Source organism: Triticum dicoccoides, chromosome 7A, assembly GCF_002162155.2.
Source record: "Triticum dicoccoides isolate Atlit2015 ecotype Zavitan chromosome 7A, WEW_v2.0, whole genome shotgun sequence".
Taxonomy (NCBI): Eukaryota; Viridiplantae; Streptophyta; class Magnoliopsida; order Poales; family Poaceae; genus Triticum; species Triticum dicoccoides.
Window position 1 is genome coordinate 484,914,041 of NC_041392.1, and position 8,086 is coordinate 484,922,126.

An 8,086-nucleotide genomic window follows, 5' to 3' on the forward strand; every position below is an offset into this window, starting at 1 on the left:
AAAAATAGCTTAACAAACCGACCTACCGAATTTCAGTAATCTGAAAAGATATATGGATAGCAAATTTGTGATTAAACTAAGTAGCTCGGCTGGACAAAAAAATACAAATGTAAGACCCTGGAATCATGAGTATGGTGCCTACTTGATATAGTGTACTCTGGTGAAATCATGAGAGACAAATAGAACAATGATGTTTGCATATCAATAAAAAATTACAAGGTGCCTTGACAGGAATTCCAAACAACATACTCAGAGTAGCCGGTTACGACTTACAAGTAACTCAGACTTCACTTTGAAAACAAGTTATTTATTACCGTATCATTTAATATTATATACAGTGAATGCATCTCTAAGTGGTTGGTCCGAACAGATTGCTGTTTATGTCTGAACCTAACAACTACTGTGTGGCGTCACAGCAGGGGAGCTATGGGCACAACTGTTGCACTGATCTATGTTAAACACTATGTTCTCATGCATTTGGTTGGTTGGACTTAAGGTTTGGTGTGGAGCACATGTCATATAATTAAGTTAAAGTTAAGTAGGGATGTAAACCGGTCCAGTTTAAGCCCACTTATCAGTCTAACAGTTTAATAAATTTTTCTCAGGGAAAATGAACTATCGAGCTAACTAAAGCTAACTAAATGGGCCTTGCGGCGCCATTTACATCCCTAAAGGTATGTAGGCTAGATTATACAATTAATCCGCAAGAAAATAATTATACAATCAACCAAAAGTATCAGAAGCAGCTAGCGGCCTGAAACGAAATGCAAATGCTTCAGGATGAAAGATATTGAAATATGAAGTCAAAAAGGGTATCTTAGATGATTTAGTTTCAATCCCTTTCTTCACCCTTGTATGTTTTTCTGTCTTACACTCTACGATTTAAATCAGTTATAACCTGCATACTAAATAACGTCAGGATAATTGTAACTGTATATACCTTGTCATTCTAAGTTAACTGTTTGGCTGTGGCGCAGTTCCATTGTTAAAACAGCTGCAGAAGGCCATCGATAATGTTTAGCATGAGAACAAATAAAGCTTATAGTACTGGCTCACTTTGATTTGTGGAGAAATACTTGTCATTCATTCTTGGTAACTGCATCTGCATGGTAGCATAACATATTAACATATGAGAGTAATAATGTGAGAGTATTGTATTTGTTGAGCCAACCAGAAACATCTTGTCAAGCATACGGTAGCTTCTCCAGCCAACGAAAAGCAAATGCAGGAAAAAAGTATGTTATCCTAGTCACAGAGTTTAGGAGCCTAAATAGTGTGGACCCTGAAAAAAATACTACTCTCTCCGTCCCAAAATAAGTGTCGTGGCTTTAGATGCTTTCCAAATAACAGTATTGCAAGCCAGCTTCTGAAAAATAAACATGGCTACTTGATTCCAGCAGGTCTGAAATGTCAAAGAGCTCTTCTCCTATCTCCAGCAAATTTAAACCTTTTCCGACAACCCTGAGTGACAATTTTGAAGTTGTGTCTGTGTGTTTGAGAGAAACCCCAAAATATAGATAAGAATGTTTCTGATAGCGCATCGCGTATGATCAGAGAGACAGAGACACTAATATTTACATGATATAAGTGGTAACTGCATGACCAGCATCTGATGCCATTGATTTTTCTCCTTGTATTTTTACACTTACAATCACTGAATTACTGCTAACAAATTTAAAAGCATCCAGAGCATAGCTAAACAAAGGAGAATTATCTCCTCCAGTACAGAAGTGAGGACAAACATGGATTGCATGCATGTGTTAGCAGTATTTGGCAGTAATCCCTTGTGTATTCAGTAATGAAATGGGCACTATTTGTTTTCTACTGTATTTCTTGTCATTATGTAAGTAGATCTTGTAGTTTTTTTTTCTATTTTCCTACACTAATGAGATTGGCAGAGCCCCCCCTTTCCCGTCAAAGAAAAAATTAATCCCTTGTGGCCTTCACCACACACCACTCATGTAGAGGGCAAACGTGAACGGATTAGCAATTGAGAGTCCAAACCGTGAGAGCCAGCCAGGGAGCAGACACTTTGCGGAATGAGGGCGCCGTCGAACATGGGGATGGTCACCATCTCCGCCTCGGCCCGGCACTCCATGCATCGCCGCATCTCAAGGCGGGCATCTTCTCCCTTCTCCCCCCGCGCCCACGACCGCGCGTCGTATCCTCCAGAGACCCCGGCCAATCGGCGCTGCGGCCGGCGGGGCTGGTCGCCGCGGGGTCGTGGTAGGAGGATTTGAGTTTGGGTTTCGGAGGGAAGGAGAGAGGGAGACTGGGGATTGTCTGGGTTCAGCCATTCGAATCTTTACGGTCGGTCCCTGGCAAAATACGTCTGCAAAACTTACTTTGCGATCGATCGGATCGTATAGATATCCATTCAACACTCAACACCACATAGGTCATCAAAATTATCTCGGACAACTCACCAAAGCATGAATGCCGGTTACAAAATGAATAGCAACTTCCTCTCTGGCGTGTAAGTTTTTTACGAAACCCTGATACCCACGTGCCGATCAGGTTTCGTGGACCTGATGGCGCCTGCAGATCAGATCACCGGAGTACCACCAACCGGAGATGGCGACACCCTCCGAGAGCGGCGACGGGGCGGCGACAGGAACCTTGTCGCCCAAGTCAGCTAGGGCGCGCCTAGAGGAACAGCTTGGGAAACTTGACATCTCAGAGGAAGAGGCGACACCGTTGGTTCTAGATGATCGCGTTGATGGGGCGCCAGAGAAGTGGATGATGGCAGGGAAGATTCTACACCGCAATATACTCCACATCCATACTATCTCCAACACCCTCCGCCCCGCATGGGATAACCCGAAGGGTCTGGTCTTCCGCATAGTAGGGGAGAACATGTTTGTTGCCGAGTTCCCGACGCAGCGAGATCAAGATCGTGTATGGGATGGATCCCCATGGCACATCAGCAAAAACGCAGTCGTACTGTCAGAATTCGACGAGTGCATGTGCCCATCATAACTCAAATTCGACAAACTAAAGGTTTGGGCTCGAGTTGTTAATCTCGCGTTCAATCTACAAGATGAATTATGGTACAAGGCAATTGCAAGACAGATTGACAAGGAGGCCACATCGATCCACTTCGATCATGGGGCAGGCTACCTGCACGCCCGTGTCACTTTGGAGGTAACCAAACCGCTGAGGAGGTGGATTTTGATCGATTCTGCAATGAGGGGAACAATCGATCCATATGATATCCAGTACGGAAATATTCCCCACTTTTGCTTCTCTTGGGGTCGCTTAGGCCACTCGGATTTATTTTGTCTGACGCTCGATACTAGAGATGAGAATGGGGACTTGCCTTTTGGCAAAGGCCTACGGCCACCGGATGAGAAGAAGAGAGTTGCATCCTCTGAGAGTTCTTCAAAACCCCAGTGGTCAAGATCCAGCAAGAACGAAACCATGAACTCCACTACTGTAGCAGATGGAGGTGCGGAAGTGACCTCCCCCATGAAGCGCACTACAGCTCCAAAATGCAGGGGGGTCCCCCGACTAAGGTATATCGTATTGAGCTTCCCCTCTTGACAAACCATGTTGCAAATGATAATGATGGGAAGGAGCATCCAGATGTGATCATGTCCAAGGATGGAGATGGCAATGAGGACGATGGTACGGTGAGAGAATCAAAGAAGAAGAAAACTACGCCTAACAATTCTGAATCTTCGGCAAAGGCTGCTAGTCAGCCCTGCCCGTCCCAATGATTTGTAGCTAGAACTGCCGGGGGCTTGGGAACCCCGAGGCAGTTCGCGACCTTCGCGGTGTTGTGAAGCAAGAAGGGACTGCTCTGGTTTTTGTTATGGAGACAAAGATCGGAGGGAAATGTGTCAAGAGGTTGAAGCAGACCTTGGGTTTTGCTGGTTGCTTTGCTCAAAGACTACAGTTTGGCTCACATAGATGTTATGGTGCGCGATGTACTGGATAATTTGACGAGTTGGAGATTCACCGGATTCTATGGAGTGCTAAGAGCTGAAAACAGACACCACAGTTGGCGATTTCTTCATACCCTACATGCTTTGCCTCATTTAGAGAGGCTATGTATGGGTGATTTAATGAAACCCTTTATGGGGAAGAGCATTTTAGTCATGCAGCATGACCAAAATGGCAAATGAGAGCCTTCCATGATGTCACTGATGATTGTGCTCTCCAATATTTAGGTTGGTCTGGAGTACCTTACACATGGGACAACCGACAATCGGGAGATGCAAATATAAAAGCTCGGCTAGACCGAGCATTAGCTAATGAGGAATTCAGGCAGGAATTTGAGCATGCTCATGTGCATCATGTGTGTTCGATGGAATCTGATCATTCCTTCGTGGTGGTTGATTTCCGGCACCAAGCTTCCAGCAGCAACTTGCATGCACCGAAACCCTTCCGATATGAGAATGTTTGGCAATCTCATAGTGACAATGAAAAACTAGTTTCTGACACTTGGTGTGCTCAAGCCAGGCAGCCAGGTTTGCATGGTGTTATGGACTCTCTAGATGCCTTACATCGTAAGCTAGCTCTATGGGGAGTTTGTGAATTTGGGTGTTTAACGAGGACTGTCAGGCAACTCCAAAAAAGGATCGACAAGCTGCGGTGTCGGTCGTTGGGACGTGGTCCATCAGAGGAAGAAAAGGTCACCATGTCTAAACTCAGAGAAGATCTCGGGCTAGAGGAGATATGGTTGAAGTAGCGATCCCGAGTCCCTTGGCTGCGTGAAGGGGACCGGAACACGGCCTACTTCTAGGCGCAAGCTAAGCAGCGTAAATGCATAAATAAGATCACAAATTTACACCAATCAGATGGCTCAGTTTGTGTGTCGGGAGATGAGAACAAGGAAGAAATCATTGCTTTCTATCAAGCTCTCCATACTGCTCAAGGATATAGTAATAGTGATGAGTTGTTATCGCATGTTCCTAGCCAGGTCACTCCGGCCATGAACGATCTGTTGAGTAAGCCATTCGAACCCTCGGAGATCCATGATGCATTATTTCAAATGGCTCCATCCAAGGCACCCGGGGGGGGGGGGTGGATTCACAACATGATTTTATCAACGCCGTTGGGATTTACTGAAACATGATATAATTCCCGTGGTGCCTGATTTCCTAAATGGTGGTGCACTACCAGCTCGCCTAAATGACACTTCGATTACGTTAATCCCCAAGGTACGTCATCCACAGAATATTTCACAATATCGTCCCATCGCCTTGTGCCCGGTAATTTATAAAATTGCGGTCAAAGCGATTACCAATCGGTTTAGGCCTTGCATGGATGAGATTATCAGTGAGGAACAAAGCACTTTCGTCCTAGGTCAATTGATCATAGATAATGTTCTCATTGCATGTGAAAGTGTTCACACGATGAAGAAACAGAAGAAAGGAAAAAACTTTCTCTTATGCAATTAAATTGGACATCATGAAGGCTTATGACCAAGTCGAGTGGCATTTTCTTAAAGCCATTCTTTTGAGACTCAGATTTGCTGGCAACTTGGTAAGATTAATTATGAAGTGTGTCATGTTATTTTGCTTCTTTGTTCGCGTTAATGGAGGAATGTTGCCTTATTTCACCCCCTCGGGAGGTCTTCGGTAGGGTTGCCCTATATCACCATATCTGTTCCAATTATTGATACGTCTCCAACATATCTATAATTTTTTATCGTTCCATGCTATTATATTATCTATCTTGGATGTTTTATATGAATTTATATGCTATTTTATATTATTTTTGGGACTAACCTATTAACCTAGAGCCTAGTGCCAGTTTCTGGTTTTTCCCTTGTTTTTGAGTTTCGCAGAAAAGGAATATCAAACAGAGTCCAAATGAGCTAAAAATTTACGGTGATTTTTTATGGACCAGAAGAAGCCCCCGAAGCAAAAGAGTTGGGCCAGAAGAGCCACGAGGAATCCACAAGGTTGGAGGGTGCCCCCCCCCACCCTAGGGCACGCCCCCTGTCTTGTCGTCACCTCGTGGACCCCCCTGACTTGATCCCGATGCCAAAAATTCCTATAAATATAGAAACACTCGAAAATAAACCTAGGTCAGGAGTTCCGCCGCCGCAAGCCTCTGTAGCCATCAAAAACCAATCGGGAGCCCGTTTCGGCACCCTGGCGGAGGGGGAAACCATCACCGGTGGCCATCTTCATCATCCCGGCGGTCTCCATGACGAGGAGGGAGTAGTTCACCCTCGGGGCTGAGGGTATGTACCAGTAGCTATGTGTTTGATCTCTCTCTCTCTCTCTCTCTCTCTCTCTCTCGTGTTCTTGATTTTCCACGCTCTTGTGTTGGGTTACGCAGTAATTTCAAAAAAAAATCCTACGCACACACAAGATCATGGTGATGCATAGCAACGAGAGGGGAGAGTGTTGTCCACGTACCTTCGTAGACCATAAGCGGAAGCGTTATGACAACGCGGTTGATGTAGTCGTACGTCTTCACGATCGACTGATCCTAGTATCGAAAGTACGGCACCTCCGCGATCTGCACACGTTCGGCTCGATGACGTCCCACGAACTCACGATCCAGCAGAGTGTCGAGGGAGAGCTTCGTCAACACGACAGCGTGATGATGGTGATGATGATGTCGGCTTTCTGGGAACGGGGGTCCCCAGACTTGCCTGCCTGCGGCCCACGGCGTGTGATGTCTACTACACAACCTTTTTCTTGTAGACGTTGTTGGGCCTCCAAGTGCAGAGGTTTGTAGAACATTAGCAAATTTCCCTCAAGTGGATGACCTAAGGTTTATCAATCCGTGTGAGGCGTAGGATGAAGATGGTCTCTCTCAAGCAACCCTGCAACCAAATAACAAAGAGTCTCTTGTGTCCCCAACACACCCAATACAATGGTAAATTGTATAGGTGCACTAGTTCGGCGAAGAGATGGTGATACAAGTGCAATATGGATAGTAGATAATGGTTTTTGTAATCTGAAAATATAAAAACAGCAAGGTAACTAATGATAAAAATGAGCACAAACGGTATTGCAATGCTAGGAAACAAGGCCTAGGGTTCATACTTTCACTAGTGCAAGTTCTCTCAACAATAATAACATAATTGGATCATATAACTATCCCTCAACATGCAACAAAGAGTCACTCCAAAGTCACTAATAGCGGAGAACAAACGAAGAGATTATGGTAGGGTACGAAACCACCTCAAAGTTATCCTTTCTGATCGATCTATTCAAGAGTCCGTAGTAAAATAACGCAAAGCTATTCTTTCTGTTAAATCTATCATAGAGTTCATACTAGAATAACACACTAGTAGAAAAAGGGTCAAATGTGAAGCACATTAGTGCCGGTTTGAATTTGAGCCGGCACTAAGGTGTCCATTAGTGCCGGTTCCAACGGCTAGGCAGGCAGACATCATTAGTACCGGTTCGTGGGCAACCTTTAGTACCGGTTCATGCCACGAACCGGTACTAATGAGGCTGTGTCAGGCTGTGGTCAGGCTGGGGCCCCCACGAACACCTTTAGTACCGGTTCATGGCATGAACCGGTACTAGAGTTTCTTAGTAAGCTGATTTTTAGTCCCACCTCACCAAGAGAGAGGCAGTAGGAGCGGTTTATAAGCCGTGAGTGCAGAGACGATGAAGGAGAGGCGCAATGCTCACCTGCATGTTGCTTAGCTTCAAGTCTTTCGGAATAGCATAGATTCACAGAGCTATGTGTAGGGCAGTCTACACTATTCCGAAAGGCTTGAAGCTAATTAACCAGCATTGCACCTCTTTTTTATTTTTAATAACTTATTTGAACTCCGGACTTCTAGTGTTCAGTATGCAACATTCAAAGCGACGTCATCAATTTCCAACACGTTCTGACATCATTTGTTGTTTTTCAGTCACTTACCGATTTGTTTAGAGAGCTAAATGACCGTGAAATTGAAAATCACTACAAAATGAAGTCTGAAAATGTTGAAACATGGCATGGTATCATCATTTGACCCGCATAGCATGTGCCAAAGAGTAGAGAGGGTCACGGCAAAAACTTGACGCACTTCATGTACAAACTGGACAATCTCTTTCGGAGTATCAGGGTTTCGGACGAGAACTCATCTGTTACACGGGCACTTCAATGTTTTTTAAACTTATTT

The 8,086-nt window shown here is 44.7% G+C and overlaps 1 protein-coding gene across 1 annotated transcript in view; it reads right to left on the reverse strand.

Moving 5' to 3' along the window:
• Positions 1–2,286, reverse strand: part of LOC119332614 (transcription repressor OFP13-like) — an 18,484-nt gene extending 16,198 nt beyond the window's left edge. The window contains exons 1-2 of the mRNA XM_037605779.1: positions 2,005–2,286; positions 941–1,102 (exon numbers count right to left, since the gene is read on the reverse strand). The gene's annotated coding sequence lies outside the window, so the exon portion shown is untranslated. The remainder of the gene's footprint in view (positions 1–940; positions 1,103–2,004) is intronic.
• Positions 2,287–8,086: the final 5,800 nt, after the last annotated feature.